We start from the raw sequence: 16,934 nt of genomic DNA on the forward strand, positions 1-16,934 counted from the left end.
AGGCACCCTGCTTCTTTCTCTGGTTCCTCCTGTTCTTCCTGCTTGAATTTCCTGCTGCTCTCCTCCCCACAATAAAGAAATCTTGTGCTATTAAACTCAAAGCACCTGGGTTTTAGTTTCTGTTTTGGGACTTGGGCAATGTATTTAATCATCCTGAGCCTCATTTTCTTCACCTGTAAAATGGAAACAGTAACACCTGCCCTACCCAATCACAGTGTTATTGTAAATATAAGATGAAGTGACATATTAGCAAGTGTTTTATAAACTGTAAGTAGCAATAATAGGAAGAAGAAGCAGCAGCGGCTTCCAGTTATTGAGCATTACTGTACCAATTGCTGTCTCTTTATTCATATGATCTCCTTTTAATCAAGATATCATTTCTCAAACGGGCCCTTGGGTGACTCAGTCGGTTAAGTGTGCAGCTCTTAATTTTGGTTCAGGACATGATCTCATGGTTCACGAGATGGAGCCCCACGTTGTGCTCTGCACTGACAATGTGGAGCCTGCTTGGGATTCCGTCTCTCTCTCTCTCTCTCTCTCTCTCTCTCTCTGCCCCTCCCCCACCCTTATGCAGGCTCTCTATCTCTCTCAAAATAAATAAATAAACATTAAAGATATCATTATTTGTATTCATATCTGCTCTCTCCCTTAAGACTCAGCTCTCAATTCACCTTCACATGAGAGCTTCTTTGACAGTTCTTGCTCATGTTGGTTTCTAGCTTTTCTGAACTAGGAGGCACCCTCTAGGTTAATGTACTAGTGTTTCTCAAGTTCAAGTTCTCTTTCCCCAGCTGGATTATAAACTCCTTCAGTTTAGGGACTAGGTGCTCTACTTCAATTGATTTTCCTACAATATCAAACACATGGCAGGTGTTCCAGAAAACCTGAGACTGAAACTTTGTGGTCATGTAAGTATCACATAAGTTGAAAATTCCCTGCTTTGTGCAAAGCAGAGCTTTGGGTGGAGAGTTATTACTCTTTGTCTTCACCACCAGGAAAGGACCCATCTGCTCAATTCAGATTGATAATCATCATCTTTACACAGCCTTACCAAGCCCCTAGATTGAGAATTTTGATTGCAAGACCTGCTTCTAGAAACACTAATCATGTTAGCCCTGCACCCCCTTCCATACGCTTGTCCTGCACCATACCTTTCTCCATGCTCATACAGATGTATGCAGCAGATACAGATGAATTCTGTTATTAAAAGACAGAGTGGTTCCCTTTTAAGGCACAAGAGGATGCAAAGAAGACTAGAGTTAGATGTCAGGAGCGACTTGCCTCTCACCCCAGTGTGGAAACTCAGAGGGTTATATAAGGACACTAAAGCACCCTTAAAAGGGGCACCTGGGTGGCACAGTCAGTTAAGCGTCCGACTTCGGCTCAGGTCATGATCTCATGGTCCATGGGTTTGAGCCCCACATTGGGCTCTGTGCTGACAGCTCGGAGCCTGGAGCCTGCTTCGGATTCTGTGTCTCCCTCTCCTTCTGCCCCTCCCCGTGCTCACTCTGTCTCTCTCCCTCTCTCAAAAATAAACATTAAAAACATTTTTTTTTTTTTATAAAGGAGACTTGTTCTGCTTCCTAATTGCTCTCCAACTTATCTCAGATCGCTGCCCTCTGGCCCAGTGTGCCCCAAACACATTAGCCTCCTTTCTCATCTTTCGACCTGCCAAGTCCGTTCTAGCTTCAGGGCTTTTGTATTAGCTATTCCAAAACCCTGGGAGCTGCTGCTCTGAGATCTTTGCCTGGCTGCCACCTTCGTATCATTTGAGTCTTAAACTAAATTCTAAGTCTTTCCTGATCTCCCAGTTTAAAATAGCTTCCATGGGGTGAAAATATAGACTATACACATGTATTTGCTTTTTATATGATAAGTTTCTCTGGAAGGATGCACAAGAAATTAACATTCGTTGTTTATAGGGAGGGAAACTGGAGAGCTAGGAAACAGAGCTGGTAGAGAGGCTTCTCTGCATATCGTTTTCTATTTTTTCGTTTAAATTTAGACTCATTGAATATATTATCTATTCAAAAATTAATTTAAAAATACAAAGAAAAAGAGAGAAAATAAAGTAGGCCCCTGCTGAGCATTCTTTATTTACTTTATAAATTTTATTTACAAAACTGGAAGCAGGCCATAGTTTGCTGATCCAATCCCTGCTCTATAATATCCTCTTATTTGATATTCATCCTGGCACTGATTATTGGTTTACTCATTTCTTATCTGCCTTCTCCCACTAGAATGCAAGTGCCATGAAAGTATGGTGCTTTTCTGTCTTTTACCAGCATATCCCTGCACTTGGAACAGTTTCTGGCTCATAAATACTTAGGTGCTCAATAAATACTTGTTGAATAGCTGAGTAGTTGAATGAATTGTGTTTGGGCTGAAGGGAAAAGCACCCTTATTTGGAAGGAGATAAAATGAGATAAACTTTTGATGGCAGCCCCTCCAGAAGGAATAATGTCTAGTTTGGTCATCCTCCACAAAGCCCAATCTGTAGTTCTTGCCTCAAGGATTGCTGCTCATGCCTGCTTCCTGAAAGCAGATGCAAAACTGAATACCTGTCCTCCTAAGACCTATTCCAGAAGGTAGTGAAAGCAATGGATTCACCACTTGTCAGTTTAAGAAGAAGACACACTCCCCCCATTCCCCCCCCTCCCCCCCCCCCCCCCACCTGGAGAAGCTGCTGAGTTGGCAGGTTGAGTTTTGCAAATAGTCACCCCTGAGGAAATGAGGGAACAGGACTCTGACTGCCAGAATGACATGAGTAACAGCCAGGACCTGGGGAGGAGGAGGAGCTGGGGAAAAGGAAAGGAGGGAGTTTGGCACATTGCAGCTTAGGCGGCACATTGCCCTGAACAAACAGCCTGCATCACCATGTGCTGATTAATTTTTTAAATGTTTCTGAATCAACACATGCTTTGCATGTCCGGGGCTTGGCTTTTTACAGCCATGCAGCATACCAGCCCAGAAAATGTGGGGTCCTGAAGGAGAAATAGCCGTTAGTGAACCACCCATTGACACTGGGTACTACTGCCTACCCTGGGCAGGGCCCTGATCCAAAGGAGCTGACCCCATCCTATAATGTTTGGAGGTCAAGCAGAAGGTCAGCAGATCCAAGCTGTACTACCTTTTTTCTTTCTTAGAAGAATGTGAACAAGCAGGTTCTTCTTCTTCTACCTATTCCAACACTATCTTCACCACCTGATGGTGGCCTCACATTGACTCAGAGGCAGGTGAGAGGGCTCCCCAGTGGAGTGGTCTGGAGAAGCAGTAGAAAGGGCAAAGGTTTTGGAGTTAGCCAGGCATGGGGGTGAATACTGGCTCTTTCACTTGCTAGCTGCTTAATTTGGAGCATGTAAAATCCCTCAAGCTTGAGCCTCAAACTTTCTCACCTTTCTCTACAATAGCACCTTGTGGAGTTATTTGAAGTAAAGTAGAATAATGGGGTACCTGGCTGGCTCTTCTGGAGAGCATGTGACTCTTGATCTCAGGATTGTGAGTTCAGGCTCCGTGATGGACATAGAGATTACTTAAAAAAAACAAACAAAAAAAAAGCATGAAGTACAAGGAATAGTGTAGATGGATAATAAAGAGAAGGATTTAGGGAGGCAGGAAGGTAGTACACTTGCCTAGCAGTGGCTAGGAAGGAAGATTGGGTCCATCTTAGACTGACTCCTAGCAGTAGAACTTGTATAGACTCATTGCAAACAGTTGAGAATGTCCTTTTGATTTTCCTGATTAGGATCTTAGCCTGGCAATGTTGGGTCCTCTTTACTTCAGCCTAGATTTCAGATGCATCCCCTGTATTTCATAGGCTGGTTCTTCTGGAGCTTTGAGAGAGCTTTGATAGGAACTCGAATCCTTTCTCCTTTGTTCATATAGAGGGGCGTTTCCCTCAGACAAGCCCTGGACATTAGCTGAGCCTGAGGGGAGCAAGGAGGCCCAGCACACTTCCCAGGACTTATGTCTATGTGCTTCTGGAGCCCTGGAAAGGATCCCTTGGGTGCCCTGAGTGGAGACTCTTGAGGAGAGGGTTGAGTAAGTGTAATTGAATGCATGGCCTTGCAGGCTGAGTTCCAGTTCTGGGCGAGGGGCTGGTGATTTGGGGGTGTGCACAGCTCTGTGTGTATACAGATGCTCTAGGTATGTTTGAGGTTCAGCCCTAGAGGGCGTCTAGGATTTGTCTGTAGCTCAGTCCCCACCCCGTACCTTATTCCTGGAGGGGGAGCTGTAACTCAGCCCTCAGGCTACCTAGCTGCATTCCCCTTCCCCCAACCCACCAGCCTCTCATTCTGTCACAACAAGGAGGTTTGGCAGAAATGGAGGGAGCGTGGGTGCTGCAGAGAGAAAAACACCCAAAGTTTCAGTAAAATGGCAAGAGAGATGCCAGCACACAGGGAGAAGGAGCCTTCTGTTTCTCACAGCCTGCACTGCTGGGCTGGGGTACATATACCATGATTTCCTTTCCTTCCTTCCCCCTGCTTTCTTTCTCTTCCTTCCCTGCGTGGTATTTAGGAAAGGGAGACTTGGAGCTAGGTGGGGGAAAGGAATAAAGATACTTTTCCCAGGGATTAACATCTTCTTCTATAGCTACCAGAATAGGCAGTTCTGGGCTCCTTTTGCTTTGGGCTGTGTGTGTGTGTGTGTGTGCGTGCGCGCGCATGCGCGCCCTGTGTGTTTGAGGAACACTAAAGATAAAGGGCAGATAAAACAGAAACAAGCAAACACAAGGTGGTTAGGTATCTGCCTTGGATAACTCACACATGAACAACTTAAAATTGACAGCTTTTGTGTAATAGTTTGGCCATTGCCCCAATTTTGCAGGATTAAAATAAAGATATATAAAAGGAAAAACCTCAAGATTGTCATTTTTTCTTGTACTTTTGAAATTAGGGCATTTCAGTGAACAATGGCTCCTTTTTTGATAGGGTAAGAACCTCATTTAGTCAAGAGTTTAGGAATATAATTTTGTGATCATTTCACCTAAATAAGAGCTGGAGTTCATCTTAGTGCTATTTGCTTACAAAATAGTTGAGTTTGTAAACAAGATCCCAAGGGGAATGTTTATCCCCGCTCAAGAAAACAAGTTACTTTTCACTTCTTTGAAGTATTGATTTGCATTGCAACAATATGGTACTTATAAATCACTCCTTTCTAGCAATTCATTAAAGCAACTCCTGAAGGCAATACTGAAAGAAAAAAGTGAGGCTGTGTTTAAGAGTCTATAATGTGTTTGAACAGTTTATCTGACTTCTTCATGTTTATTAATGATCATAATAATTTCTAACATTTATTGGGTGGCCGTCACGTCCCAGGCACTGCATTAGATGCTTTACACACATACATATTCTTAAAAATCCTTACAACCAGGGAGGTATTACTCTTACAACTAAGGCATAGAGAAGTTAAATAGCTTAACCAAGTTCATGCAGGTAATAAGTGTCAGGGAAGAACTTAAATACGGGTTTTGACTCCAAGCGCTATGCCTTACCCCCACATGCTGAATTCCATCTCTTTATATTTACTGCCCAAGGATGTCAAGGGTTGCTGACAAGAGTAATGATTACATAGGTACCTACAGAAGGTCTCTCCTCACAAAATTCTTGGCTTCTGATATAGACTCAGTCTATAGGGTGAATGCTTTGGCATTTGGGGTTAACCCAGCTCAGAAATGATAATTCCTATTGTTGGAATGGGGGAGGATAAACCCAACTGGGTTATGGCTCATGAATGCCCTTGGGATTTTTCAGTCCACCCTGGGACAGCAGGTTTTGTAGGGCTGATAGATATATAGCCTGAGACATTGGCATGAGGAAATCAGTAAATGCAAAGCATATCATAAAGGGTGTATTTAGCATTGTGATCGCCAATGTTAAGAGTGTAGGACTTTGAGGAAGGGCAATAACCGTGAATTCCCTCTGGAAGGAGTGAGGGAGAGGAGGCAAAGGGAAAAAAGGAAGGTGATGGGAAGAGGCAGAAGAGAGGGCATGAAGGAATGTGTGATAGGGAGGAAGCGTGCAACCTGATGAATGATGGAGAATAGTTTTATTACTCTGATTGTTTGGAATAAGAACTGGCCTATGAAGGTGGGGAGGGAGCAGCCTGGGAATAAATGAAATGAGAAAGGAAATTGAAGCTATCATTTCTGGCTTGCTGACGAGCAGATGTCAGCATGCTCGTAGCCTCTTGCTATATTCAGTGCTTTTCCAGAGATAGATGGCAGAGCTCAAAGAGGTTACAATGGGGCCTATACTGAAAACTCAGAGGCTCTAGGATATTTTAGTTAGGAGAAAAGAGGGCTGGAAGTTGGGGACTAGTCATCTAGACTATGAAGGATTTTTTTTACATGTCTTATTTCACTATTAGCCCTGGATTTCACTACAGAACTGAAAGGAGAGCAAGTAAGAATTTATTAAAAAGGAGATCTCTACCAACATAACACAAGGGGTAGGTAGGTGTGGGGAACTACAAGGGAAAGAGTTGGAAACTTCACCAAGCCACTGAGAAGCCTAGCAGAGCAGATAATATCTGGAGCATTCCTAATTTCCCTTAGAAGAAGCGAAGCCAGAGAGCAGGGAAGAGACAGTGAAGCCACTAGCTACCTGAAGGGGACAGAGAGAGAGAGAGGCTGGGTCAAGGACATAGCCTGGGGTAGTAGCCCCTTGTGCTGAAATTGACGTGGAGTTCTAGTGAAGACGCACTCTCTGCAAGGGGAGACAAAGTGGAGACCAGGCATCCTTGTGAACATTTCTTCATTTCAATCTCCTCTGCATCCAGCCAAAGGGAATTATTTGAGTTGGGAGAAGTGGGAGAATATCATAACTCGATGAATTAGCCATTGTCTGTGGCCTCCTTCGTGGTGCATGGGCCCAGCACAGAAAGCAGTTTTGCTCCTTTGTAGACCCTGCTGACTCCAAATCTACCACAGCCTGAAATCCTGCCTCTAACAGACACATTTGAGAGCCTAGGATGGAAAGAAAAATGAGACAGTGCTATGAAGGCCAGAACCAGGCCCAGGATTATGACCAACCAGACACTTGGATTCTTGAAAGCTTTGTCCATTAACAATGCTGGAATTAATAAGTATTTATTGAGCACTTTGTTGGGGGGGCTATATGAGGAGTAAAAAAGTATGAGAATGCTCCTCCTCTCAAGCAAATAGCATGTGGACAGATGGGATTGGCCCTTCTCCTCCAGCCCTTCAGCCCTTCCCCTCTTCACTGTTTTCACCTGTGTGATCCTTCTTATCTATATGTTCTCCCTCCTCTTTTTCTTGTCCTCTTTATTTTCTGGCCCTTTTGTCCCTGCCTTTGTTCATTTTCCTCTCAGAATATCTTTATTCTCAAAAGACCCACTTGGTCTTCCCTAACCTTTGTGTATTTTACCTCCTGGTGTTGTCAACTTCCTTCTTGCCCTGGGATGCTGATAAGCAGGCTGCTCTGTTGGCTTCACCCTGCTCCAGGGCTCCAGGGGAGGTTAAAATTCTGTCATCCTGCAAGTGTACCTGCACCTGGACGGCATAGGTATCCCTGATTTCCCCAAATTTAGAAATTGTTTGAATGAACTAATCTGTTAGAGGCAGGTAGAGCCTGGGTCAGAGGAGTCTTAGCTCTGCCCAAGTTATACTAAACATATGAGTGAAGAAGTACATCCTGCCCCCACTTCTTAAGTACAATGGCTAAAAGACGTGGAACAGGTTATTGTGAAATTGATGGGAGTGTAAATCACTAAAATTAGAATCATAATTAGGAACAAGCAAGAAAGATCATATAGGAAAGGGTAGTTTTGTGTGTGTGTGTGTGGGGGGGGTGTATTTGAGAATAATCAGCATACCCAGACTTCATTCACTCTTCAGCTACACCTTCAGTTTCAAAAAAACCTAAATTTGAAGCCGTCAACCCAGACTCACTTTTCCTTTAAGGAGCATCAAGTTCCCTTAATGGGGTTTTGGGGTGATGGGGGCTATGAGGCAATGGCCAAGAAACAATTCTTGAAGACATCTTTGGTGCAAAAAAGTGATTTTATTTTATTTATTTAAAAATTTTTAAAAATATTTATTCATTTTTGTGAGACAGAGAGAGAGAGACAGAACATGAGTAGGGGAAGAGCAGAGAGAGAGGGAGACACAGAATCTGAAGCAGGCTCCAGGCTTTGAGCTGTCAGCACAGAGCCCGACGTGGAGCTCAAACCACTGACTGCGAGATCATGACCTGAGCTGAAGTTGGACACTTAACCAACTGAGCCACCCAGGCACCCCCAAAAAATGACTTTATTAAAGCACAGGGACAGGACCTGTAGTCTGAAAGAGCCACCCTAGGGTTGTAAAGAGTGACTGATTGTAGACCTTCAGGTTAGGGACAGCATGAGTCTCTAAGGAATTTGGAAGCAAGGTTTCCAGGACCTTGAGGGGCTAGCTGTTGTTAGGAAAATATAATTTTCCTGTTTTCTGTTTAGTAAAACCTCAGTCATGAGACTCTTCAGATGTATATCAGGGGCCATATGCTTGGAGTATAATTGCCAACATATATTAGGGAGTTAAAGATAAAGGAAGTTTGCAAAGGAGTTTTTATGTGTTTAAGGAGATTCACAAGATCCTGGGAGGTCAGGATAATGTTAAGCCAAGATTCCCTTTTGCTCCTAGCAAAGTGTCATCATCGAGGTGGCTGAGCTCCTAGAGGAAGGTCACTCTGCCGATTTCAAGGACTTGTCAATGGGCTGTAGGCAGTTAGGGAATTTAATTTTTCATTTGCCTTTGTTGCCCATATCACCATGGCAAGCACTTAAACCCCCCTTACATCTTGATTAGGGTGATATTAGGGCTCCAGGAAACAGAGTCTATAGGTTTCTGGAGATTAGGCTATGGATAAGATTGTCTTTTTCTTGCAGTTTACTAAGTTATTTATAAACTGAAGGAGACTCCTGTCCTGCATGACTGTGATCTCTATTAGTCAACCATTTGCTTTCTTTCCTTTCCCCTGTTCTTGGGCAGCCAGGATTGTCTGGGGATTATCATATATATCCCACCTGGGCAGACGGGTGCTGTTAGCCTGTACTTTGCCTTCTGCTTGCCTTATGCTCCCTTATCAACCTAATGGTTGCTCTTGGCATTAGTAACTTCAAGGGAGAGTTGAATGGGTTTGTGTAAGTGACTTTGTGGGACTTTGCTTAGCCTTAGCAGTTCCTCAGGTACTAAAGGTAATGAAGGATGCATTGGGGTTTGGGTCAGGGACTGGGAATGTCTCAGATGGCTTTTCATACTCTATGAGAGAAGGAACTTGAATTTACTACCCTGATCCACAGTTGACTCTAACTCTAGACTGCCCAGCAAGAAAGGGAGGTTAGCTGGTTAGTTCATTGTTTTTTCCCCATTCATTCATTTTTTCACAAACAATGCCAGACACTGGAGATGTGAGAATGGAAATTCATGGTCCCTGTCCTCCAAGAGGCATTCTTGTAGAGGATATAGGCATAGGAATAGAAATAATCACAATCCAGGTTGCTAATTGCTACTGTACAGGTAACATGGGATCTGGGAGGAGGGAACAGCTAACATGAAAGAGGGAGGGAAAGAGACACTTAAACTTCATATTTTTAAAGGATGAGATGGGAGTTGGCCAATCTGAAAGGAGGGAGAAAACAGATTCCAGGCAGAGGGTACAGGAATTACAAAGGTACAAAGGAGCACAGTGAAGGGGAAGGGGGAGAATGGTGAGTTTCGTATGAGTAGAGGTAAGGGATGTCCCATGGGAGTGTCTGAAAAGAGGACTAGAATGAGAAGTTGGAGACCAACTATGAGGTGACTGGTGTACTCTCCTAAGGATGGACTGGACTTTATCACATATCAGTGGGGAGCTAGTGAAGACTTAAACAAGGGATTAGGGTAATCAGCTATTCATTCTATAAAGAGGTCACAGAGCAGAGTTGGGGTGGAGACCATTTGTTCCAGAGTCCCATGTACAATAGATCTTAACATCTCTCTCCTGTCGTGGTGCACCAACTGGGGAATTCTTTCCTTCCTCCGTTCCTCTCTTCTTTATCCCACAGAAATGCGGTAAGCACCTATCAGAAGCCAGGCTCTGAGTTAGGTCCTGGGAAAACACAAATGAAGAAAAACCACTCTCTGCTCAGAGGAGCTCACAGTCTGGCTTAGTTTTCCCAAACACCATACTAGAGTATTCCTGAGTCCATTTCACTACCATGGTGAATTGAGAAAAAAACGAGGGCAATGTAGTGAGTCTTTAAATAAAGCTAAATATATTCCATATGAAACCTTTCCTTTCTAATGGGAGGTTATATTCATATGTGCATATGTCCTTGAAAAGATGAAAAAGGGTTCTGTTTTGCTTTGTTTTATGTTTACTTGGCAAAATGAAAAGTCAGCAGTATTTTGTCATATCTCAAAAATTGTGTATGTGAGGGAAATTTACTGGTTAAGGGTTTAGTTCCTCATTACCATGGTAGTACTAAGAGAAGGCCTTTTCCATCCAAAGGAGTAAACCTATGAAGGGAACATAGATTTACCAGACATGACTGAGACAAAAGTGGACTCTCCTGCCATTTCCCACCCACTGTAGAGTCAGGAATGGGCGGGGTGGGGAGGGAGAGTCCCTGGTTGCAAGAGAGTCAGGATTCAGGAATTTCCTCTCTTGAGAGCAGTTGCTCTTCCTGACAGAAGAAAGAGGGTATGTCTGATGTTCCAGGAGCCTATAGGCTCAGGAGTTCTGAGTTCATCTCATCTGGCTGGGAAAAGGACAGCAGTTCTATAGACAGATCCAGCAAGTTTAACAGGAAAAGCTGGTGAACTAGAAATGGGATGCCTCAGAGTAGGGGGCCTCTGGCCCTGTCTCTTATGGTATAATGGAATGGTCAAGTTTTTATCACAATTAGCCAGGCGTTCGAGGTTTTCATGACCCAGATGTAAATAACTCATACATCAATCCCTGCAGTCATATCACCTAGCCAATCACACTGGCTAGCAATGAAGCATTAGCACCTAAGCTCAACCCACCATGCTGTAGCAAAGCCACATCATCCTGTTTATAAAACGTAAGGCTTGTCGGTTTAAACTAATTTAGGAATCAGCATGGAAAGTCTTATTTTGAGGTGGAGGGTGGTTTAGTGAATAGGATGAAATGCTTGCTTGACATCCAGAGGTTGGAGAGCCACTGCTCTCATTGGAGACTCAGACATGTGAGCAATTATTTCAGCGCAGTGTAATAAATGCATGTCCAAAGGCACAAAGAACCAGGTTGTAGGAGGAGAGTGATGAGTTTAGTAGGAGTAGTAGGAAGGTGTATCTGGTGGGAGTGTCTGAAAAGGGTGTTAGAGAGGAAGGTTGGGGCCTGGTTAAGAGGAGCCAGGCCAGGAGTAGCTTCTCAGGAAGCACAGCTGAAGAAAGAGCTGATGATCCAGGGACTAGAGAGGTAGGGGGAGGCTTTCTTAAGGAGCTGGCTCTTGGGATGGGTCTCTTGCATAGCCCTCTGCTTTAAGGCCCTCTTCTCTCCTTCCTTTCTCTCTGCCCCACATTTCCTGTGTGTGCCAGGCCCAGAACATCCTTGCAGTCTGCTGCTCTAATTACTTCATTCCATTTTAATTCTGCTGAGTTAGGAGCCTGTGAACTCAAGAGGAAATTCACGCAAAATACCCAACAAATTGAATGTGCTGGCATTTCAGAAACACATCTGACCCTATCTGCCCCTTCATGTTCCCTTCCTCTTAGCACCTGCCTCCACCAGCCTTAGATTGAAAAATCAAGGATTAGGTGTGCTGGTGGGAAGAGGTGGTGGCACTGTAGAATAAGATATTAAATTTGACTGACCACTTGAGCCATTACCTTTCCAGGGAAGAGAGAGGGACAGGGTGGGGGGTTTTTGATGGGGGACTTTTCCTGGTCCCTTTCGAAAACTGGCAAGGCCCATCTCTGCAGCTCCAAAACATTGTGCCTATGTACGAATTGTGGTGTTTCTTCTTCCCTAGAGATATTCACGAATTAGGAGATACACCTTATTCCAAGCAGTTTGTTCATGGAGTTGTATAAAATGACCTCTTAAAATGAGGGGATTGCAGTTTGTAAGTCAGCAGTTCTCAAATTTTTTGGTCTTAAGATTCCTTCACACTCTTAAAAATTACTGAGGGTCTCCCAGAGCTTTTGTTGATGTGGGTTATATCTACTGACATTTGCTGTATTAAAAATTAAAACCCCAGGGGGGCCTGGGTGGCTCAGTTGGTTAGGTTTCCAACTCTTGATTTGGCTCAGATTATGATCTTATGGTTCATGGGGTTGATCCCCACATCTGGCTCCATGCTGACAGCATGGAGCCTGCTTGGGATTTTCTCTCTCCCTCTTTCTCTGCCCCTCTCCTGCTCACATGTGCACTCCCTCCCTCTCTCTCTGTCTCTGTCTCTGTCTCTCTCTCTCTCTCTCTCCAACACAAGTAAACTTAATGGGGAGCCTGGGTGACTCAGTTGGTTGAGTGTCCCACTTTGGCTCAGGTCATGATCTCACAGTTCATTAGTTTGAGCCCCATATCTGGTTCGCTGCTGTCCATAAAGCCCACTTTGGATCCTCTGTCCCCCTCTCTCTGACCCTCTCCTACTTGCATTCTCCCCAAAATACATAAATATTAAAAAAATAATAAATAAATAAACTTTAAAAAAGTTAAAAAAATTAAAACCCAGAAATTAAAAGAATATTAATCCATTTAAAAATAACAATAACCCATTATATGTTAAAATAAATAACACATTTTGTTGAAAATAACTATATTTAAAAAAATTATTTTATTTATTTATTTATTTATTTATTTTTTTTGCATTTATTTATTTTTGAGGGACAGAGACAGAGCTCAAGTGGGGGAGGGGCAGAGAGAGAAGGAAACACAGAATCTGAAGCAGGCTCCAGGATGTGAGCACAGAACCTGATGCAGGGCTCAATCTCACAAACCATGAGATCATGACCCGAGTCAAAGTTGGACACTTAACTGACTGAGCCACTTAGGTGCCCCAGAACTATATTTTTTAAAACCAAAAACATTAGTGGTAAGATTGGCATGTTTTGCATTTTTGCAAATCTTTTTAATGCCTGGATTCTTATTTCTGCTTCTGCATTCTTTCAGTTTTCAGTCTGTTGTTTTGGTTGAAGTATTTGAAGAGTTGAAAACAGGAATATTTTAGCTTTCACATAATGGTGGATCGTTTTCTTTGATACTACACCAAAACTCAACACATGGCAGTTTCTTAAGGGTTACTTGTGATGTGGAACCGAACCATATCAAATAATTCCTACTCTATTACAGTAAAATCCATTGGCTTATGCTTTGAGTAGATTTTTCAACATCACACATTGGTCATTTGGAAAATATAGATCCTTTGAGTTACACAGATCTTCCAAATGTTAATACATTTCATTATATAATATTTTAAAAATCATATTCATTCTACCACCATCAATCTCATCAGAGAAACCTTTAAGCATTGGGAACTCTCAAGCTCCTTGTGGCAGATACAAGTGCTCCAAAATTCTAATTTTTCCTTGAAAGCCTACATTTTATCATTGGCAACAAATACTGTTGGTTGTTTTCCTTGAAGTGACAGGCTTACTTTGTTCATTTGGGGGAAACTGTCTGCCATACACTCCTATCTGAATAATCTTAGTTTGTCTTTCAGTCATTCTTTCAAGTAAAAATGATGTTCCATGAGAAAAGAGGCTAGTTGAGCTTGAAACTGAAACAGTTGCAGAAGTGATTTCCCTGGAGACAACCACTGTACTTGGGTTACAGCAGAAGTGGTTTATGTGTACTTGGTATTTCTGCAGCCAGAATATTAGAAAGATATACTCAAGAGGTGAGATCTAGGGGGCACCTGGGTGGCTCAGTTGGTTTAGTGTCCAACTCTTGATTTTGGCTCAGGTCATGATCTCACAGTTACTGGGTTCAAGCCCCACATTGGGCTCTGCACTCACTGACAGCTGAGCCTACTTGAGATTTTCTCTCTCTCTCCCTCTCTCTCTCTCTGCCCTTTCCCTGCTCAGGTGTGTTCATGTGCATATTCTCTCTCTCTCTCTCTCTCAAAATAAATAAATAAACTTAAAAAAAAAAGATTTGAGATTTAGGGGCCCCTGGCTAGCTTAGTCTGGAGAGCATGTAACTCTTGATCTCAGGGTTATGAAGTCAAGCCCTATGTTGAGCATAGAGCCTGCTAAGAAAAAATGAGTTCAGATTTAGTAAAAATTAATAATATTTACTGTTTTATCAAGGACATTCCTAAGTGATAGTAAATTTATTTTTATTATTTTTATTTTTATTTATTTTTTTACTGCATGTGCATGGCAGTGAAGAATACAAGGACTGTTAGTACTTGTGTCATGCTTTGATTTCTGCTAAGGTATAAACTATTTTACCCCCTATTGTTTGTGTACTATCAGTGCAAATGTCAACACAGTGAAAAAGGCAAATAATGTCTTAATGGTGTTATGAAAATAGCTCTGACCTTGTGGATGCTTAGGGTCTTGAGAACCACCCAAGGGTCCATGGATTATATTTTGAGAACCACAGCTCTAAATGACATGTCTGACTTTCTTAGGATTTGCCCCTGGATCTTCTTTTCTTCTCACTCTTTACTCTCCTTGGGTGGATTCCTCTACTGTCTTTGAACTACCTCTATGCAAATGACCCACATATTTATTTTTCTAGCCCTGACTTTTCCTTAGGCTCCAGACCCATGTATCCAGCTGCCAATTTAACATTGGTATTGGACATCACAAAAGTTCCCCAAGGGCACCCTGTCTAAGAACTTGTGGTGTTCTTCCATGTTGTCTTCTATACAGTTATACAAGCTGGAATTCTCATCCTGACCACATTCGCTCTACCCCCATATCCAGTCTATCATCAAGTTCTGCTAATTTTACCTCCTAAATATCTTTTTAGTTCATAACTTCTCTCTATAGCCATCATTACCACCACTACCAAAGTCAAAGACATCATTATCTCTTGCTGGAATTACCACAATGGTCCCCCTTTATTGTAGTGAGTGATCTTTTTAAAACACAAATCTAATCATGCAAAACCCTGCTTAAACCCTTCAGTGACCTCCCATTGCTCTCAAGACAAAGATCAAGATCTTTAATATGTCTAACTCCCCAAACTAGGTCAGGTTCTTTGGTATATGCTCTACTGAAAAGATTCTTATCTTTAATAATGCTCATTATAGTTTGGTTTGTACTTATATATTCATGCAGGATTGTTTGATTAGTGTCTCTCCCTGATGAGATTGTAAGTTCGATGAGAGCAGACGTTCTGTAAATATTTGCTGAGTCCAAGATGGAATGAGGCCTAGGACAATTCCTCTGAACATAGATTAACCACTGAAAAATTAAATCTTTTGCCCCAGGCCCCTGAGTTGGGGGAAGACCCATTTTTATTTTCATTGTCTCCTAGCATTTCAAAGAAAAATGCTGTCTTGTCCAATGCTTTCCATCAAAATGTCCTCCTAATCACAGGGGCACATTCATCTTCCTTTTGACATAGGAGCCCTTTTTGTTCTCCATCACTCATGCTGCCCATGGTTCTTGGAGAGGGTTAGCTAGCAATACTGGCCCTTCAGGAATAGAAAAGAGGATTCCTCATCTCTTCCCCAACTAGATGATTGGCTGGGAGGCCCACTTCAGCAAGAGAGAATAAAATATATCAAGTGGAGGTGCCAAGAGGAAAATAAAAAGAGAATGAGTCATGATGTTTGTCCTCAGGGAGAATTCAATCTGCTGCAGGAGACAGGACCACTTCTTGGAGTCCTTTTCAGCTGAGGTCAATATAGCACTGGAAGTGGCCTTTCCTGAAAGAAGAAAGGGAAACAAGCATTTATTGACCCATGTCAGGCACTTTGAGATTTGTTCTCTCCTTTAGTCTTTGCAACAGCAATATGAGGTAAGAATTATTGTCCCATTTGTATAAATGAGGAAGCAACAGAGACCCAGAGAGGTTAAGTAACTTACACACTTAATATAGTATATTAGACCTGTTTACTTACCCATTCCACAGCCCTCTTTAAGAGCTTCTGTACTGGCCAAAACTTGGCTGCAGGCCATATTATATACTACATGACACCTCCCCCCAACCCCTGCTTAAACCTCCATTTACCCACCTCCACCCTCTTCTGCCCTAGGTGATTGGACCAGAGGAGGTTCTGATCCAAGGTCAGTCATTTTATGGGCTGGCCAATTGCCTCTAATTTATGGCCTGATATAAAAAAGACAATCTAGGCCAATCAGATTCAGAGTCTAAAGCATAGAGTAACCCAGGAGTATCCAGAGCCTGGAAGAGAAGCCGACCTGCCCAGTGTAGCTGAATCACATTAAGGGTGGGTAGGGCCTGACAAGGAAGAGCCAGGATCTCCAGCCAACAAGGAGTCTTGAATCTAGATTCTTTCCCAACTTCAGCATCTGCCCCTGGAGTGTTCAGAGAGGCCCCATTGGTTTCTCATACACACTGACATGAACCTTATATGCTTGAGTTAACTTGAGGGGGTCTCTTTGTCCATAAGAGTTAGACTCAAATGGTTATAGAGTAAGAGAGTCAGAATCCCAATTGAAGCCCATCTGACTACACACCCTGAGCTCCTTTCATTATTTCACACTGCAGCGGGGAAGGCCCTAAAGAGTGTCAGGGGCCCAACACCCTGGAAATGAACAAAGTCAACTTTGGAGAGAGCTACCAGTTTAAAGAAGGACATGTCAGACACCCTCTCCTGCTGGGTGCTGTGAGGTCATCAAAAGACTGATGAATAGTGCCTGGCCTTGCTTTGAGAAGTACAAACCACATGGGCTAGAAGCCCTCGCACTGCCAGCCATAGTTTGGTGTGCGACATCATGTATGAAGTCACTAGTCATCAGTGACATCACTCAGTGATGCCATTCCCATCCTGGGCAGCTCAGGTTG

General features: G+C 42.9%; 1 long non-coding RNA gene across 2 annotated transcripts in view; it reads left to right on the top strand.

The window, feature by feature from the left end:
- Window positions 1–16,934, top strand: part of LOC111560872 — a 90,915-nt gene that overhangs the window by 55,724 nt on the left and 18,257 nt on the right. The window lies entirely within an intron of this gene.

This window comes from Felis catus, chromosome A1 (genome assembly GCF_018350175.1).
Source record: "Felis catus isolate Fca126 chromosome A1, F.catus_Fca126_mat1.0, whole genome shotgun sequence".
In the NCBI taxonomy this organism is placed as follows: Eukaryota; Metazoa; Chordata; class Mammalia; order Carnivora; family Felidae; genus Felis; species Felis catus.